This window comes from Nerophis lumbriciformis, linkage group LG02 (genome assembly GCF_033978685.3).
Source record: "Nerophis lumbriciformis linkage group LG02, RoL_Nlum_v2.1, whole genome shotgun sequence".
Lineage (NCBI taxonomy): Eukaryota > Metazoa > Chordata > Actinopteri > Syngnathiformes > Syngnathidae > Nerophis > Nerophis lumbriciformis.
In genome coordinates this window covers 12,344,858-12,363,840 of record NC_084549.2, presented here as the reverse complement: position 1 = coordinate 12,363,840, position 18,983 = coordinate 12,344,858, and the positions used below count along the sequence as shown (strand labels likewise).

General features: G+C 41.1%; 1 protein-coding gene across 6 annotated transcripts in view; it reads left to right on the top strand.

Annotated features, from left to right (window-relative positions):
* The window catches only part of pax2a (paired box 2a), a 101,148-nt gene that overhangs the window by 33,436 nt on the left and 48,729 nt on the right, over positions 1-18,983 (top strand). The gene's annotated exons all lie outside the window — the stretch shown is intronic.

Genomic DNA, 18,983 nt, shown 5'->3' with positions numbered 1-18,983 from the left:
CGGAGTTTAAATCAGTTAGTGTGCGGCTTTTTAACCCGAGCCTGGAACTGCTTGGCTAGCCAAGCCCGGCCATGACAATGAGTCAATAGCGGATCGCTTTGGAAAATAAATGCACCCACGGCGAAGGAGAAATAAATAGCATCATGAACACCTCGATGGGGTTGACGGGGGAAGGCGAGCGAGGTTGGAAGGGAGAAAAAAAAACCCAGGTGTATAGGAAGGTCCGCCGAGCGTAACACGGAGACAAGAGGCGCGACGATATCAGACGACACAAAAGGGCCTCCCCTTTCCTCCGAACACGCCGTTCCACTCCCGATCAACAACACCCGATCAACAACACCCGTTTTCTGGGTTCGTCATTTGCATTCGGCGACACGGCCTCTGCAGTGAGCTGGCTGTAAACAATGGCATGCTTTACTACAACAACAACAACAACAAAATATGTGGGGGAGGCTGAATGGAGAGGAATCATGTCAGGGAAAAAGTCAATTATGGGCAGCGAAGCTGAGAATTAATGGAGCGACGCATTACTCAGCTTGAGGAGGGAGAAAAGGCAAAGAGGAAGGATAATTATGTTTCCACAAAAAAAGACTCTAAAATGCTAAACGACGGCAAAGCTGAGGAAATAATGAAAAGTCATATAAAAAAGCAGGCCAGGGTGCAGTATATAATACATGCCTTTTTTTTCATGAAGAGAATTTTCTAAAATACACTTTTATCAATTAGGTTTAAAATGAATTAATGGTAAGATTAATAGTAGAGATGTCCGATAATGGCTTTTTTGTCGATATCCGATATTCCGATATTGTCCAACTCTCAATTACCGATTCCGATATCAACCGATACCGATATATACAGTCATGGAATTAACACATTATTATGCCTAATTTTGTTGTGATGCCCCGCTGGATGCATTAAACAATGCAACAAGGTTTTCCAAAATAAATCACTGCCATATTTATTATTGAAGTCACAAAGTGCATTCTTTTTTTTAACATGCCTCAAAACAGCAGCTTGGAATTTGGGACATGATAGCATGAGGAGGTTGAGGTGGGCGGGGTTTTGGGTTAGCGGGACGGTGTATATTGTAGCGTCCCAGAAGAGTTAGTGCTGCAAGGGCTTCTGGGTATTTGTTCTGTTGTGTTTATGTTGTGTTACGGTGCGGATGTTCTCCCGAAATGGGTTTGTCATTCTTGTTTGGTGTGGGTTCACAGTGTGGCGCATATTTGTAACAGTGTTAGAGTTGTTTATACGGCCACCCTCAGTGTGACCTTTACGGCTGTATGCATTGCATTCATTTGTGCGTGTGAAAAGCCGTAGATATTATGTGATTGGGCCCGCACGCAAAGGCAGTGACTTTAAGGCACGCCCCCAATATTGTTGTCTGGGTGGAAATCGGGAGAAATTCGGGAGAATGGTTGCCCCAGGAGATTTTCGGGAGGGGCACTGAAATTCGGGAGTCTCCCGGGAAAATCGGGAGGGTTGGCAAGTATGACTGGGAGACGCAACTGCTCTGTACTTCTCCCTACGTCCGTGTACCACTCCGTACAGCGGCGTTTTAAAAAGTCATAAATTAAACTTTTTGAAACTGATACCGATAATTTCCGATATTACATTTTAAAGCATTTATTGGCTGATAATATCGGCAGTCCGATATTATCGGACATCTCTAATTAATAGTAATGGTTGTTTTGGGGGGTTTTTTGCATTAAGAACCGTAACATATTTACAATTGCACAATCCCAAAAGGAAGTTGTTCACATACTTAGACTTAGACTTAGTGCAGGGGTGTTAAACTCATTTTAGCTCAGGGGCCCCATGGAGGAAAATTAGACTATTAAAATCATGGCATTAAAACTAAAAAAAAAAAAAGACAACTTCAGATTGTTTTCTTTGTCTTACTTTGGTCAAAAATAGAACAAACACATTCTGAAAATTTTACAAGAAAAATATAGAAAAAAAATACCAGTTTAGATCCATGAAGGAAAGAAGAAAGTGAATGAATGTTGAATATATTTACATATGCTTTGGTTTTCTTTTGTTTTCTTTCATTTTAATGAATTAAGTAATGTTTATGACAACCTTTTTCCAAAACACAATATAGAATGTGAGATCTAACAGGATAATGCATAGATTTATCATTTGTTTTCAAAACAGTGACAAAAAAGTGGCACCCCAAAAATGACCCCAGTGTCCGCCCTGAGATCGGTAGGTTGTGAGTTCAAATCCCGGCCGAATCATACCAAAGACTATAAAAATGGGACCCATTACCTCCCTGCTTGGCACTCAGCATCAAGGGTTGGAATTGGGGGTTAAATCACCAAAAAATATTCCCGGGCGTGGCCACCGCTGCTGCCCACTGCTCCCCTCACCTCCCAGGGGGTGAACAAGGGTGATGGGTCACATGCAGAGGACAAATTTCACCACACGTAGTGTGTGTGTGACAATCATTGGTACTTTAACTTAAATTGAATTAACAAAAGCTCTTAAAGACGATGTAACGTATACAAGCATCTTGAAGGCCTATTGAAATGCGATTTTCTTATTTAAACGGGGATAGCAGGTCCATTCTATGTGTCATACTTGATCATTTTGCGATATTGCCATATTTTTGCTGAAAGGATTTAGTAGAGAACATCGACGGTAAAGTTCGCAACTTTTGGTCGCTGATAAAAAAGCCTTGCCTGTACCGGAAGTAGCAGACGAGTAGCGTGACGTCACAGGTTGTGGAGCTCCTCACATCTGCACATTGTTTACAATCATGGCCACCAGCAGCGAGAGCGATTCGGACCGAGAAAGTGACGATTTCCCCATTAATTTGAGCGAGGATGAAAGATTTGTGGATGAGGAAAGTGAGAGTGAAGGACTAGAGGGCAGTGGGAGCGATTCAGATAGGGAAGATGCTGTGAGAGGTGGGTGGGACCTGATATTCAGCTGGGAATGACTAAAACAGTAAATATAAACTCTATTAGCCACAACACAACCAGGCTTATATTTAATATGCCACAAATTAATCCCGCATAACAAACACCTCCCCCCTCCCGTCCATATAACCCGCCAATACAAATCAAACACCTGCACAACACACTCAATCCCACAGCTCAAAGTACCGTTCACCTCCCCAAAGTTCATACAGCACATATATTTCCCCAAAGTCCCCAAAGTTACGTACGTGACATGCACATAGCGACACGCACGTACGGGCAAGCGATCAAATGTTTGGAAGCCGCAGCTGCGTGCGTACTCACGGTACCGCGTCTGCGTATCCAACTCAAAAAGTCCTCCTGGTAAGAGTCTCTGTTGTCCCAGTTCTCCACAGGCCAATGGTAAAGCGTGACTGTCATCTTTTGGGAATGTAAACAATGAAACACCGGCTGTGTTTGTGTTGCTGCAACCGCCCGCAATACACCGCTTCCCACCTACAGCTTTCTTCTTTGCTGTCTCCATTGTTCATTGAACAAATTGCAAAAGATTCACCAACACAGATGTTCAGAATACTGTGGAATTTTGCGATGAAAACAGACGACTTAATAGCTGGTCACCATGCTGTCCCAAAATGTCCTCTACAATCCGTGACGTCACGCGAAGGCGTCATCATACCGAGACGTTTTCAGGAGGATATTTTGCACTTTAGTATTGGCATGTGTTGCATTGTTAAGATTTCATCATTGATATATAAACTATCAGACTGCGTGGTCGGTAGTAGTGGGTTTCAGTAGGCCTTTAACAGCCTCTCTCTCACTACAGCCCCCCCGCCCCCCTTTCCTTCATCGCTCTCATTTCCGCATCAGAGGTTTCATAAATATAGCCAGCTTACAGGGAAGCGGTCTTCACCCTCTGGGTATACCGGTTTGTTTGTGCACCCTACCCCCCCACCACCCCCCAGCATGAATGCAAGAAAAAAACAACAACAAACAAACGATGCACAATTTGTGTGATTCCGGGCTATCACTAAAAAAAAAAAAAAAAAAAAAGGGCCTGTGATTGATTTACAATGCACCGTGCAAGGAATTCATTTGCCTTTCAAACGAGCCCTATCTTATCGCTGAAACGCGGAGATGAAAAGAAGGACATGAGAGCGCCACCGTGCCACCGCAGGACATTTACATCCCCCCCTCGGGGGAAACAAACCAAAACAGAGCGGCGTCTGATAGCATTGTCGTACCCCCCTCCCCACACCCCCCGAAACGGCCGCCTTGGTTAGCTCCGGATCGATGCCCGTGCAAATTTAAAGCGCGCGGGCTAATTGTTTTCACCAGGATTTTGCTGCTTTATAGCATCTCTGCGGGGCGAGCTGTGGTTTTCAAACATTTTGACTATTTTTTATTTATTTATTTATTTTTTTTTTTTTAAGGCTTCCATCTGCCGGAGCTGATCAAAGAAGGGTATTAACGGGCGTTGCTTTTGGTGTGAGAGTCACTGTCGACGTGTTATCTTAGCTTATCTCCTCACACGTTGGTGGTAAAACTAAGAAACACAGTGGGAGTGATAGCAGGGATACCTGCGGAGACACCCGAAAGGAACTGAGAGAAAAAAAAAAAAGAAAAAAGAATGAAACAAGGCAGTCAAGGAGACACACACACACACACACACACACACACACACACACACTGACAGTCGGGCTTCACACTCCGCTTGACGCGCTGACTGTCAAAAGGATGAATCTGATTTATTGCAGCTATCTGGTGTTGTATGTCAAACATCCAGCTCTAATGGGGAATTCGGAAAATTCATGATTTACTATGACTTCCCGTTGAAAGGCCGAGTCTGTATTTTTCCTTTGTTGCGCTATAAATTTGCAACGTGTTCACACGTGTAATTAGTGAAATGGATAAAAAGAAAGAAAAGAAAAAAAAAAACGGAACCCCATTCCTCTGGATAATAATGGCGGAACAAACAACATTATGGATCAGCGCATGGAACAAAGCAGATTCTTCATGTTAGGAGGGGTGGGTTGGTGGGGGGAGGGGTAATATTAATGCACCGATCCATCCATCCATCCATCTTCTTCCGCTTATCCGAGGTCGGGTCGCGGGGGCAGCAGCCTAAGCAGGGAAGCCCAGACTTTCCTCTCCCCAGCCACTTCGTCCAGCTCCTCCCGGGGGATCCCGAGGCGTTCCGAGGCCAGCCGGGAGACATAGTCTTCCCAACGTGTCCTGGGTCTTCCCCGTGGCCTCCTACCGGTCGGACGTGCCCTAAACACCTCCCTAGGTAGGCGTTCGGGTGGCATCCTGACCAGATGCCCGAACCACCTCATCTGGCTCCTCTCGATGTGGAGGAGCAGCGGCTTTACTTTGAGCTCCCCCCGGATGACAGAGCTTCTCCACCCTATCTCTAAGGGAGAGCCCCGCCACCCGGCGGAGGAAACTCATTTCGGCCGCTTGTATCCGTGATCTTGTCCTTTCGGTCATAACCCAAAGCTCATGACCATAGGTGAGGATGGGAACGTAGATCGACCGGTAAATTGAGAGCTTTGCCTTCCGGCTCAGCTCCTTCTTCACCACAACGGATCGATACAGCGTCCGCATTACTGAAGACGCCGCACCGATCCGCCTGTCGATCTCACGATCCACTTTTCCCTCACTCGTGAACAAGACTCCTAGGTACTTGAACTCCTCCACTTGGGGCAGGGTCTCCGCCCCAACCCGGAGATGGCACTCCACCCTTTTCCGGGCGAGAACCATGGACTCGGACTTGGAGGTGCTGATTCTCATCCCAGTCGCTTCACACTCGGCTGCGAACCGATCCGGTGAGAGCTGAAGATCCTGGCCAGATGAAGCCATCAGGACCACATCATCTGCAAAAAGCAGAGACCTAATCCTGCAGCCACCAAACCGGATCCCCTCAACGCCTTGACTGCGCCTAGAAATTCTGTTCATAAAAGTTATGAACAGAATCGGTGACAAAGGGCAGCCTTGGCGGAGTCCAACCCTCACTGGAAACGTGTCCGACTTACTGCCGGCAATGCGGACCAAGCTCTGGCACTGATCATACAGGGAGCGGACCGCCACAATCAGACAGTCCGATACCCCATACTCTCTGAGCACTCCCCACAGGACCTCCCGAGGGACACGGTCAAATGCCTTCTCCAAGTCCACAAAGCACCGATATTACGATTTTTTCCGAACCATAGGGCGCACCGGATTATAAGGCGGCGTTGTTGGCAGAGTGGCCGTGCCAGCAACCTAAAGGGTTCCTGGTTCAATCCCCGCCTTCTACCAACCTCGTCACGTCCGTTGTGTCCTTGAGCAAGACACTTCACCCTTGCTCCTGATGGGTGGTGGTCAGGCCCTTGCATGGCAGCTCCCGCCTTCAGTGTGTGAATGTGTGTGTGAATGGGTGAATGTGGAAATAGTGTCAAAGCGCTTTGAGTACCTTGAAGGTCGAAAAGCGCTATACAAGTATAACCCATAACTTAAGAGGAGTCAGTGTACAGCTTGGAACGCACTATCCTTTGCTACATTGGGCTTCAAAAATGACAGTATCAGTATATGGTCGATACTCCAATAATTACTTCAATTTTGTTTGTTGTCACAAAATCGTGTTTTTGGGGTGTATATTGTGGCATCCCGGAAGTGTTAGTGCTGCAAGGGGTTCTGGGTATTTGTTCTGTTGTGTTTACAAACGTTTGTATGTTGTGTTACGGTGCGGATGTTCTCCCGAAATGTGAAGTGAAGTGAAGTGAATTATATTTATATAGCGCTTTTCTCAAGTGACTCAAAGTGCTTTACATTGTGAAACCCAATATCTAATTTACATTTTTAAACCAGTGTGGGTGGCACTGGGAGCACTCTTTTACTATGAAGCCACGTTGATGTAACACCTGGCTTGGCATTGTCTTGCTGAAATAAGCAGGGGCGTCCATGGTAACGTTGCTTGGATGGCAACATATGTTGCTCCAAAACCTGTATGTACCTTTCAGCATTAATGGTGCCTTCACAGATGTGTAAGTTACCCATATCTTGGGCACTAATACACCACCATACCATCACAGATGCTGGCTTTTCAACTTTGCGCCTATATCAATCCTTGATGGTTCTTTTCCTCTTTGGTCCGGAGGACACGACGTCCACAGTTTCCAAAAACAATTTGAAATGTGGACTCGTCAGACCACAGAACACTTTTCCACTTTGTATCAGTCCATCTTAGATGAGCTCAGGCCCAGCGAAGCCAACGGCGTTTCTGGGTGTTGTCGATAAACGGTTTTCGCCTTGCATAGGAGAGTTTTAACTTGCACTTACAGATGTAGCGACCAACTGTAGTTACTGACAGTGGGTTTCTGAAGTGTTCCTGAGCCCATGTGGTGATATCCTTTACACACTGATGTCGCTTGTTGATGCAGTACAGCCTGAGGGATCGAAGGTTACGGGCTTAGCTGCGTATGTGCAGTGATTTATCCAGATTCTCTGAACCGTTTGATGATATTACGGAGCGTAGATGGTGAAATACCTAAATTCCTTGCAATAGCTGGTTGAGAAAGGTTTTTCTTAAACTGTTCAACAATTTTCTCACGCATTTGTTGACAAAGTGGTGACCCTCGCCCCATCCTTGTTTGTGAATGACTGAGCATTTCATGGAATCTACTTTTATACCCAATCATGGCACCCACCTGTTCCCAATTTGCCTGCACACCTGTGGGATGTTCCAAATAAGTGTTTGATGAGCATTCCTCACCTTTATCAGTATTTATTGCCACCTTTCCCAACTTCCTTGTCACGTGTTGCTGGCATCAAATCCTAAAGTTAATGATTATTTGCAAAAAAAAAAAAAAAGTTTATCAGTTTGAACATCAAATATGTTGTCTTTGTAGCATATTCAACTGAATATGGGTTGAAAATGATTTGCAAATCATTGCATTCCGTTTATATTTACATCTAACACAATTTCCCAACTCATATGAAAACGGGGTTTGTATAACCCATTTACCATTTAATGTTAAATGTTAAATTAAAATTTAAAATTTTAACAAATTAACATTTTTTTCAACACATGAAGCACAGAAGTAGCAATACTGTTGAGTATCAGTATTGATTCCCAGCTCCTCAAATGTGAACGGAAAAGTACTTCAAATACGGTTTTCTTGCCTCCCTGCTTATGTTCGTGGGGGAGAGAAGTTCAGTACAGTTAAAAGGAACTATCCGGAATTCTGGATAAGCTTCCGCTCCTCCCTTGGCATTCTGCAAGATTTGTAGCGGGAGTGCGTCTTTGGAATGAATGAAGATATCACTAATATACAATAGAATAGATAGAATGGAATGCCTTTTATTGTCACGATACACAGCTACAATTAGATTAAAAGCAACTGCAGTATCAGTCTACAAATATGCAAAACATAGGAAGGAAAGAAAAGAAAAATAGTGCAAAAGGAGGTAAGGTGCACAGGCCAGTCCTGAGAATGAATGTTCTGAATGTGTTGTTTAAATATTATATATATATATATATATATATATATATATATATATATACAGAAGTATTCAGACTGTGGGTGGAAAGTCAAAATTGCACATAAAGAGGTGCTAAACTATAAAATCAGTGCCTATGAGAGTTTGCCGTGGTTATGGCTTTAGGGGAAAAAAAGTGTATAGTTGATTGAATGCCTGGTTTGCAATATGTTCTACACTGCAAAAAGTCAGTGTTCAAAAAAAAAATACAAAAATGAGGAGTATTTTACTTGAACTAAGCAAAATTATCTGCCAATATAACAAGAAAATTTGGCTTGTCAAGACTTTCCAAAACAAGTCAAATTAGCTAACTTCAATGAACCCCAAAATAGCTTAAAATAAGTATATTCTTACTAATAACAAGTGCACTTTTCTTTTGATAGAAAAAACAAATATGAGACCTCTTTTCTCAATATGTTGAAAAATATTCTTAAATTAAGTAAATACTAGAGCCATTATCTTGACATAATGATATGCGATAGCAAACGTATACTAAAAACTAGTTTTTAACCAATTTTAATTTTTTTTGGATTGTAATTTTGAAGAATGTATCTGAATGTGCATGAACTATTTCTGTTCAAAATTGTTTGAAATTAAAAATGTTTAAATATTAATTGTCACTTTACTTTACTGTGCCAACTGTACTACTATAAGAGTACATCTTATCTATTGTTTCATTGAAAATAAAACAGCAAAGTCCATTTGGCTGTCATCTGTTTTAATTATGAGACACAATCGTGTCAAAGTCATGATTTTTTTATTTATTTCATGCTTGAAATAAGAATTGATTACTTTAAAAAAGTAGTTTTATACTTGTGAGTGTTGATGACACAGCTTTGCAACACTTGATATTCTAGTTTCAAGGATAATTTACTCAATATAGGTCATAAAATCTCGGCAACAAGAGGTAATATCTTACTGAGATCATTTAGGACCAAAACCCTTAAAACAAGTAAAACACTCTAACATAAAATCTGCTTAGTGAGAAGAATGATCTTATCAGACAGAAAATAAGCAAATATCACCCTTATTTGAGATATTTAATCTTACTTAGATTTCAGTTTTTGCAGTGTACTTCATCCCCAATACGTCGAATAGGGGTTGAGGGAAGCAATCGGCCAAAAATGAGCACAATGTGTCCGTCATGTCCTCATGTGTCATGTCTTTTTATTTTTTCGGACTATAATGTGCAATAATGTTATATGTGTATATGTATATATATATGCATATGTATGGATATGTGCATGTGTCTGGATATATATATATATATATATATATATATATATATATATATATATATATATATATATATATATATATATATATATATATATATATACATATATATATATATATATATATATATATATATATATATATATATATATATATATATATATATACATATCTTTTTTTAATCTTTTTTATTTTTTTTAAATATTTATATTACAAAATGATTGTGTATGCACCTTAGGGCAGTGTTTTTCAACCACTGTGCCGCGGCACACTATTGTGCCGTGAGATACAGTCTGGTGTGCCGTGGGAGATTATCTCATTTCAACTATTTGGGGTAAAAATATTTTTTGCAAACCAGTTATTATAGTCTGCAAATAATGTGCTGTTGTTGAGTGTCGGTGCTGTCTAGAGCTCGGCAGAGTAACCGTGTAATACTCTTCCATATCAGTAGGTGGCAGCCGGTAGCTAATAGCTTTGTAGATGTCGGAACATGGTATGTTGTGATCCCAATATGCAGACGACAGTGGGAGGCAGTATGCAGATGAAAAGGTATCTAATGCTAAAACCAAAAATAAACAAAAGGTGAGTGCCCCTAAGAAAAAGCATTGAAGCTTAGGGAAGGCTATGCAGAACGAAACTAGAAACTGAACTGGCTACAAAGTAAACAAAAACAGAATGCTGGACTACAGCAAAAACTTACTGTGGAGCAAAGACGAACATGACATGACAATCAACAATGTCCCCACAAAGAAGGATAAAAACAACTGAAATATTCTGGATTGCTAAAACAAAGTAGATGCGGGAAATATCGCTGAAAGGAAGACATGAAAATGCAACAGGAAAATACCAAAAAAACAGAAAAAGCCACCAAAATAGCAGCGCAAACAAGAAGTAAAACACTACACACAGGAAAACAGCAAAAAAAACTCCAAATAAGTCACGGCATGATGTGACAGGTGGTGACAGTACACCTACTTTGAGATAAGAACTATAGTGATGCATGCTTGGTTATGCTTTAAAGTCATATCCGACAATTGTGACAATGACTTTTTACTGTCAACTGAGTTTTGTTTTTTAATGATTTCTGCTGGTGGTGTGCCTCCACATTTTTTCAACGTAAAAAATGTGCCTCGGCACAAAAGGTTGAAAAACACTGCATTAGGGGATCTGCTCCAATTTCGTTGTTCTTTGAACCTGTTCACTGTAATAAAGACAATAAAACTATATTTAAAAAAAAAAAAGCGCTGATATTGATACTTCAAATCTGGCCCTTGAAGGCACCACGACCCGGAACTTCAGTACACTGCAAAAACTGAAATCTAAGTAAGATTAAATATCTCAAATAAGGGTGACATTTGCTTATTTCCTGTCTGATAAGATAATTCTTCTCACTAAGCAGATTTGATGTTAGAGTGTTTTACTTGTTTTAAGTGTTTTGGTCCTAAATGATCTCGGTAAGATATTACAGCTTGTTGCTGAGATGTTATGACCTATTTTGAGTAAAACATGCTTGAAACTAGAATATCAACTGATGCAAAGCTGTGTCATCAACACTCACAAGTATAAAACTACTTTTTTAGAGTAATAATTTCTTATTTCAAGCAGGAAAAAAAAAAAATCATGAAAAAATTGGTTAAAATTGGTTAAAAACTAGTTTTTAGTATAAGTTTGCTGGTTTCAAGAAATGTAATGCCCAGCGCATATCATTATGTCAAGATAATGGCACTAACATTTACTTAATTGAAGAATATTTTTCAACATATTGAGCAAAAAGGTCTCTTTTTTTTTTTCTACCAAGAAAAGTGCACTTGTTATTAGTGAGAATATACTTATTTTAAGGTATTTTTGGGTTCATTGAGGTTAGCTAATTTGACTTGTTTTGGACAGTCTTGACAAGCCAAATTTTCTTGTTCTATTGGGAGATAATTTTGCTTAGTTCAAGTAAAATACCCCTAATTTTTGTATTTTTTTTCTTGTTTTTGAACACTGACTTTTTGCAGTGTGCACTTTTTTTTTTTTTTTTTACACAGACTCCAGGCTTTGAGTTGGCCAACTCCCAGGAGGCTTTGTGAGATAAGCGCGTGTTTTTTTTTGAGCAAAGGAGTGAGAGTGATGGCACGGGGAGCAGCGGCAGTAAATTGCAAGGGAACAACCCAGCATGCTCCCTTTTTTTGAAAAAAAAAAATATATATATATCCACCTCTCTTGACTCTCACCCCATCATGCACTTCTCCTCAGCATGCCACCATCAGCGCGGTCATCATATGATAGGTGTATGGTAATTGATGGATTTACCTTCAGTGCAAATATATACTTGTAAAGGGAGAAAGCGTGCAGAGCCTTTCATTCTGCCGGCGGGAAATGGAGAGCCATTGTTTAACGCCGCTATTTCCCCCCACCCCGAACTTATTACCCTTCCCTCTTTCTCTTTTTCCGGGCTACTACCAGACACATATTGCCTGTCCGCCGGGAAAGCAGAATGGAGTGAGGACGGGGCGCAGAGGGCAAGCATATGCATTTCCTCACACAGTCCCACTCTATATAAACAAATGAGCTTGTGCTTCTGCGGGGCGGCTCTCCCGATCTCTGACCCCATCACCCGTATATCGCCCAATCCTACCAGGATCTAAGTAATCTAGGAGAGAAACCGGAAGTTAGCCAGGCTACCAGGAACTAAGTAAACTAGCAAAGAAACGGGACGTTAACCAGGCTACTAGCTACCAGGAATTTAGCCAGGCTACCAGGTAGTTAATAAGGCTACCAAAAACTAAGTAAACTAGGAATGAAACCTAAAGTTAGCCAGGCTACTAGCTACCAGGATGTTAGCCAGGCTACCAGAAAGAAGTTAGCCAGGCTGACAGGAACTCAGTAAACTGGCAAAGAAACGGGAAGTTAGCCAGGCTTCTAGCTACCAGTAGAAAGTTAGCTAGGCTACCAAGAAGACGTTCGTCAGGCAACCACGAAACTAAGTAATGCAGGAAAGATATTAAAGTTAACCAGGCTACTAGCTACCAGGAATTTAGCCAGACTACCAGGTAGTTAATAAGGCTACCAAGAACTAAGTTAAACTAGGAATGAAACCTAAAGTTAGCCAGGCTACTAGCTACCAGGATGCTAGCCAGGCTACCACAAAGAAGTTAGCCAGGCTGACAGGGACTAAACAAGTTAGGAAGGTAGCCAGGTTACCAGGAACTAAGCAAGCCAGCTAGGCCACCAGTTACCAGGGAGTAAGACAGGCTGCCGGTAGGAAGTTAACCAGGCGCTTAGGAACTAATTAACCAAGTAATAAACCTGAAGTTAGACAGGCTACCAGGAACTAAGTAATCTAGGATAGAAACCGAAAGTTAGCCAGGCTACCATGAACTAAGTAAACTAGCAAAGAAACGGGAAGTTAACCAAGCTACTAGCTACCAGGAATTTAGCCAGGCTACCAGGTAGTTAATAAGCCTACCAAAAACTAAGTAAACTAGGAATGAAACCTAAGGTTAGCCAGGTTACTAGCTACCAGGATGTTAGCCAGGCTACCAGAAAGAAGTTAGCCAGGCTAACAGGAACTCAGTAAACTAGCAAAGAAACGGGAAGTTAGCCAGGCTTCTAGCTACCAGTAGAAAGTTAGCTAGGCTACCAGGAGGACGTTCGTCAGGCAACCACAAAACTAAGTCATCCAGGAAAGATACTAAAGTTAACCAGGCTATTAACTACCAGGATGTTAGCCAGGCTAACAGGAACTAAGTAAACCAGCAAAGAAACGGGAAGTTAGCCAGGCTTCTAGCTACCAGTAGAAAGTTAGCTAGGCTACCAAGAAGACGTTCGTCAGGCAACCACGAAACTAAGTAATCCAGGAAAAAAATTAAAGTTAACCAGGCTACTAGCTACCAGGAATTTAGCCAGGCTACCAGGTAGTTAATAAGGCTACCAAGAACTCAATTAAACTAGGAATGAAACCTACAGTTAGCCAGGCTACTAGCTACCAGGATGTTAGCCAGGCTAACAGGAACTCAGTAAACTGGCAAAGAAACGGGAAGTTAGCCAGGCTTCTAGCTACCAGTAGAAAGTTAGCTAGGCTACCAAGAAGACGTTCGTCAGGCAACCACGAAACTAAGTCATATAGGAAAGAAATTAAAGTTAACCAGGCTACTAGCTACCAGGAATTTAGCCAGGCTACCAGGTAGTTAATAAGGCTACCAAAAACTAAGTTAAACTAGGAATGAAACCTAAAGTTAGCCAGGCTACTAGCTCCCAGGATGTTAGCCAGGCTAACAGTAACTCAGTAATCTAGCAAAGAAACAGGAAGTTAGCCAGGCTTCTAGATACCAATAGAAAGTTAGCTAGGCTACCAAAAAGACGTTCGTCAGGCAACCACGAAACTAAGTAATCCAGGAAATAAATTAAAGTTAACCAGGCTACTAGCTACCAGAAATTTAGCCAGGCTACCAGGTAGTTAATAAGGCTCCCAAAAACTAAGTTAAACTAGGAATGAAACCTAAAGTTAGCCAGGCTACTAGCTACCAGGATGTTAGCCAGGCTAACAGGAACTCAGTAAACTAGCAAAGAAACGGGAAGTTAGCCAGGCTTCTAGCTACCAGCAGAAAGTTAACTAGGCTACCAGGAGGACGTTCGTCAGGCAACCACAAAACTAAGTCATCCAGGAAAGATATTAAAGTTAACCAGGCTACTAGCTACCAGGAATTTAGCCAGGCTACCAGGTAGTTAATAAGGCTACCAAGAACTAAGTTAAACTTGGAATGAAACCTAAAGTTAGCCAGGCTACTAGTTACCAGGATGTTAGCCAGGCTAACAGGAACTAAGTAAACCAGCAAAGAAACGGGAAGTTAGCCAGGGTTCTAGCTACCAGTAGAAAGTTAGCTAGGCTACCAAGAAGACGTTCGTCAGGCAACAACGAAACTAAGTAATCCAGGAAATAAATTAAAGTTAACCAGGCTACTAGCTACCAAGAATTTAGCCAGACTACCAGGTAGTTAATAAGGCTATCAAGAACTAAGTTAAACTAAGAATGAAACCTAAAGTTAGCCAGGCTACTAGCTACCAGGATGTTAGCCAGGCTAACAGGAACTCAGTAAACGGGAAGTTAGCCAGGCTTCTAGCTACCAGTAGAAAGTTAGCTAGGCTACCAAGAAGACGTTCGTCAGGCAACCACGAAACTAAGTAATCCAGGAAAGAAATTAAAGTTAACCAGGCTATTAGCTACCAGGAATTTAGCCAGGCTACCAGGTAGTTAATAAGGCTACCAAGAACTAAGTTAAACTAGGAATGAAACCTAAAGTTAGCCAGGCTACTAGCTACCAGGATGTTAGCCAGGCCAACAGGAACTAAGTAAACTAGCAAAGAAATGGGAAGTTAGCCAGGCTTCTAGCTACCAGTAGAAAGTTAACTAAGCTACCAGGAGGACGTTCGTCAGGCAACCACGAAACTAAGTCATCCAGGAAAGATATTAAAGTTAACCAGGCTACTAGCTACCAGGAATTTAGCCAGGCTACCAGGTAGTTAATAAGGCTACCAAGAACTAAGTTAAACTAGGAATGAAACCTAAAGTTAGCCAGGCTACTAGCTACCAGGATGTTAGCCAGGCTAACAGGAACTCAGTAAACTAGCAAAGAAACGGGAAGTTAGCCAGGCTTCTAGCTACCAGTAGAAAGTACTTTTACTTTACATTAGTTTTGGATGATACCACAAATTTGGGTATCAATCCGATACCAAGTCGTTACAAGTTACAGTCTGGTGTGCCGTGGGAGATTATCTAATTTTACCTATTTGGGTTAAAAATATTTTTTTGCAAACCAGAAATTATAGTCTGCAAATGATGTGTTGTTGTTGGGTGTCGGTGCTGTCTGGAGCTCGGCAGAGTAACCGTGTAATACTCTTTCATATCAGTAGGTGGCAGCAGGTAGCTAATTGCTTTGTAGATGTTGGAAACAGCGGGAGGCAGGGTGCAGGTAAAAAGGTGTGTAATGCATAAACCAAAAATAAACAAAAGGTGAGTGCCCCTAAGAAAAGGCATTGAAACTTAGGGAAGGCTATGCAGAACAAAACTAAAACTGAACTGGCTACAAAGTAAAAAAAAAAAAATGCTGGACGACAGGAAAGACTTACAGCGTGTGGAGCAGACGGTGTCCACAAAGTACATCCGAACATGACATGTCAATGTCCCCATAAAGAAGGATAAAAACAACTGAAATATTCTTGATTGCTAAAACAAAGTACCGTATTTTCCGCACTATAAGGCGCACCAGATTATAAGGCGCACCTTCAATGACTGGCCTATTTTAAAACTTTGTTCATATATAAGACGCGCCGCATTATAAGGCGCACCACATTATAAGGCGCACCACATTATAAGGCGCACCACATTATAAGGCGCATAGTATAGACGCGTAGAGGCTGGGGTTACGTTATGCATCCCGTATTTGCTCAATTTTGGTCCGTATATAAGGCGCACTGGATTATAAGGCGCACTGTCAGCTTTTGAGAAAATTTGAGGTTTTTAGGTGCGCCTTATAGTGCGGAAAATACGGTAGATGCGGGAATTATCCCTCAAAGGAAGACATGAAACTGCTACAGGAAAATACCAAAAAAAAGAGAAAAAGCCACCAAAATAGGAGCGCAAGACAAGAACTTAAACACTACACACAGGAAAACAGCAAAAAACTCTAAATAAGTCAGGGCGTGATGTGACAGGTGGTGGCAGTACACCTACTTTGAGACAAGAGCTATATTGATCATACTTGCCAACCCTCCCGAATTTCCCGGGAGACTCCCGAAATTCAGCGCCTCTCCCGAAAACCTCCCAGGACAAATATTCTCCTGAAAATCTCCCGATTTTCAGCCGGAGCTGGAAGCCACGCCCCCTCCAGCTCCATGCGGACCTGAGTGAGGACAGCCTTTTTTCATGACGGGAGGACAACAGGGTGACAAGAACTAAATCATCCAGACTAGAGATAAATTGTATTATTATGTTTATTTTACCTAAAAATAAATATATTTATTAATTAAAAAATAAATAAATAAATACATTTTTACTATATTTTGCTAAAAACATCAAAATTAATTTTATTTTTATTTGTATTTTTTTGTGACTCCTTATTACATCCAGCCATAGAATTATACATTAAAATAAACATATTTGAAATAATTGATTTTAAATTATCATAATAATTCATTTAAAATGACCATATTTAATTATTAAAATAATTGCTTGTTTATCAACAACGTTAGCATTTTATTCATTACATTTTGAAACTCAGAAGCCAAGTTATGTTATATTCCTTAATATTTATTTATGCAAGTTTGAAGTATCAATTATCTAAACAGTTTTGTTTGCATATTTTCAGGATGTAGATATCTATATACATATATATATATATATATATATATATATATATATATATATATATATATATATATATATATATATATATATATATATATATGTATGAAATACTTGACTTGGTGAATTCTAGCTGTCAATATACTCCTCCCCTCTTAACCACGCCCCCAGCCACGCCCCACCCCACCCCCGGCCACGCCCCCACCTCCCGAAGTCGGAGGTCTCAAGGTTGGCAAGTATGATATTGATGCATGCTTGGTTGTCAACCAAGATTCGTTTTTTTTTAATGATTTCTGCTGGTGGTGTGCTTCCGGATTTTTTTCAACGCAACAAATGTGCCTTGGCTCAAAAAAAGGTTGAAAAACACTGGGCCTATGAAACAGCCACACTCATCAAGTCTGGGCGAGAGGAAAAAAAAAAACAAGTAAAACCTTCCAGACCTCCTCCGCTCTATGGCGTTCTCCTTTCCTAACCCCGTCGCCAATAGCGGATGAGGGCTTTAGCTCCCGTACAAATCTGTCATTCTAAATTTGCGGCAGATTATGTTCTCTCCTGGGCGAGACGGCGGTGATATATGATATGCAAGGCCGCTATTGATTGCCCGATCCGCCAGCGGAGGAGGGAAGGCGAAATGAACTTGGAATGAACACCATGCCTCAACTCATTGTGCGTATAATACTCTACTTAATCCCACATTTTTTTCTGTGCTATGGAATTCAATTGATCAATCATGTTCCGCTGATGGCACCATTTCAGCGGGCGTTATTGCCATTCTGCTCGGCTGCTTGACCTTTTTTCAACGGCTGAGGCCAGAGGATGAACCTGACTCGCGCGGGAGGAATAGATCCACGGGGGGGATGGAATAGAGAACGGCAATTGGGGTGCGCGCCTGTGTGTGTGTGTGTGTGTGTGTGTGTGTGTGTGTGTGTGTGTGTGTGTGTGTGTGTGTGTGTGGATAGAATAGAGCGTGTGATGGCTGTGTTTTACGGGCAAAATACAGTAGATTGACTTGTGTTAGGTGGGAGAATGTTTTTTTTTTTTTTAGAGATGTCCGATAATGGCTTTTTTGCCGATATCCGATATTGTCCAACTCTTAATTACCGATTCCGATATATACAGTCGTGGAATGAACACATTATTATGCCTAATTTTGTTGTGATGCCCCGCTGGATGCATTAAACAATGTAACAAGGTTTTCCCAAATTAAATCAACTCAAGTCATGGAAAAAAAAAAGTGCCAACATGGCACTGCCATATTTATTATTGAAGTCACAAAGTGCATTATTTTTTTTTTTAACATGCCTCAAAACAGCAGCTTGGAATTTGGGACGTTCTTTCCTTGAGATAGTATGAGGAGGTTGAGGTGGGCGGGGTTTGGGGGGGGGCAGGAGGGTGTATATTGTAGTGTCCCGGAAGAGTTAGTGCTGCAAGGGGTTCTGGGTATTTGTTCTGTTTTGTTAAAGTTGTGTTACGGTGCGCATGTTCTCCCGAAATGTGTTTGTCAGTCTTGTTTTGGTGTGGGTTCACAGTGCGCCGCATATTTGTAACAGTGTTAAAATTGTTTATACGGCCACCCTCAGTGTGACCTGTATGGCTGTTGACCAAGTATGCCTTGCACTCACTTGTGTGTGTGAAAATATATAGATATTATGTGAAAGGCAGTGCTTTTAAGGTGTGTTTATAATTTTTATTGTTTTATCTTGTTTTATTTTATACATATATACATATATATATATATATATATATATATATATATATATATATATATATATATATATATATATATATATATATATATATATATATATATATATATATATATATATATATATATAGTCTATATCAGGGGTCCCCAAACTTTTTGACTCGTGGGCCGCATTGGGTTAAAAAAAAATTGGCCGGGGGCCGGGCTGTATATATATATATATATATATATATATATATATATATATATATATATA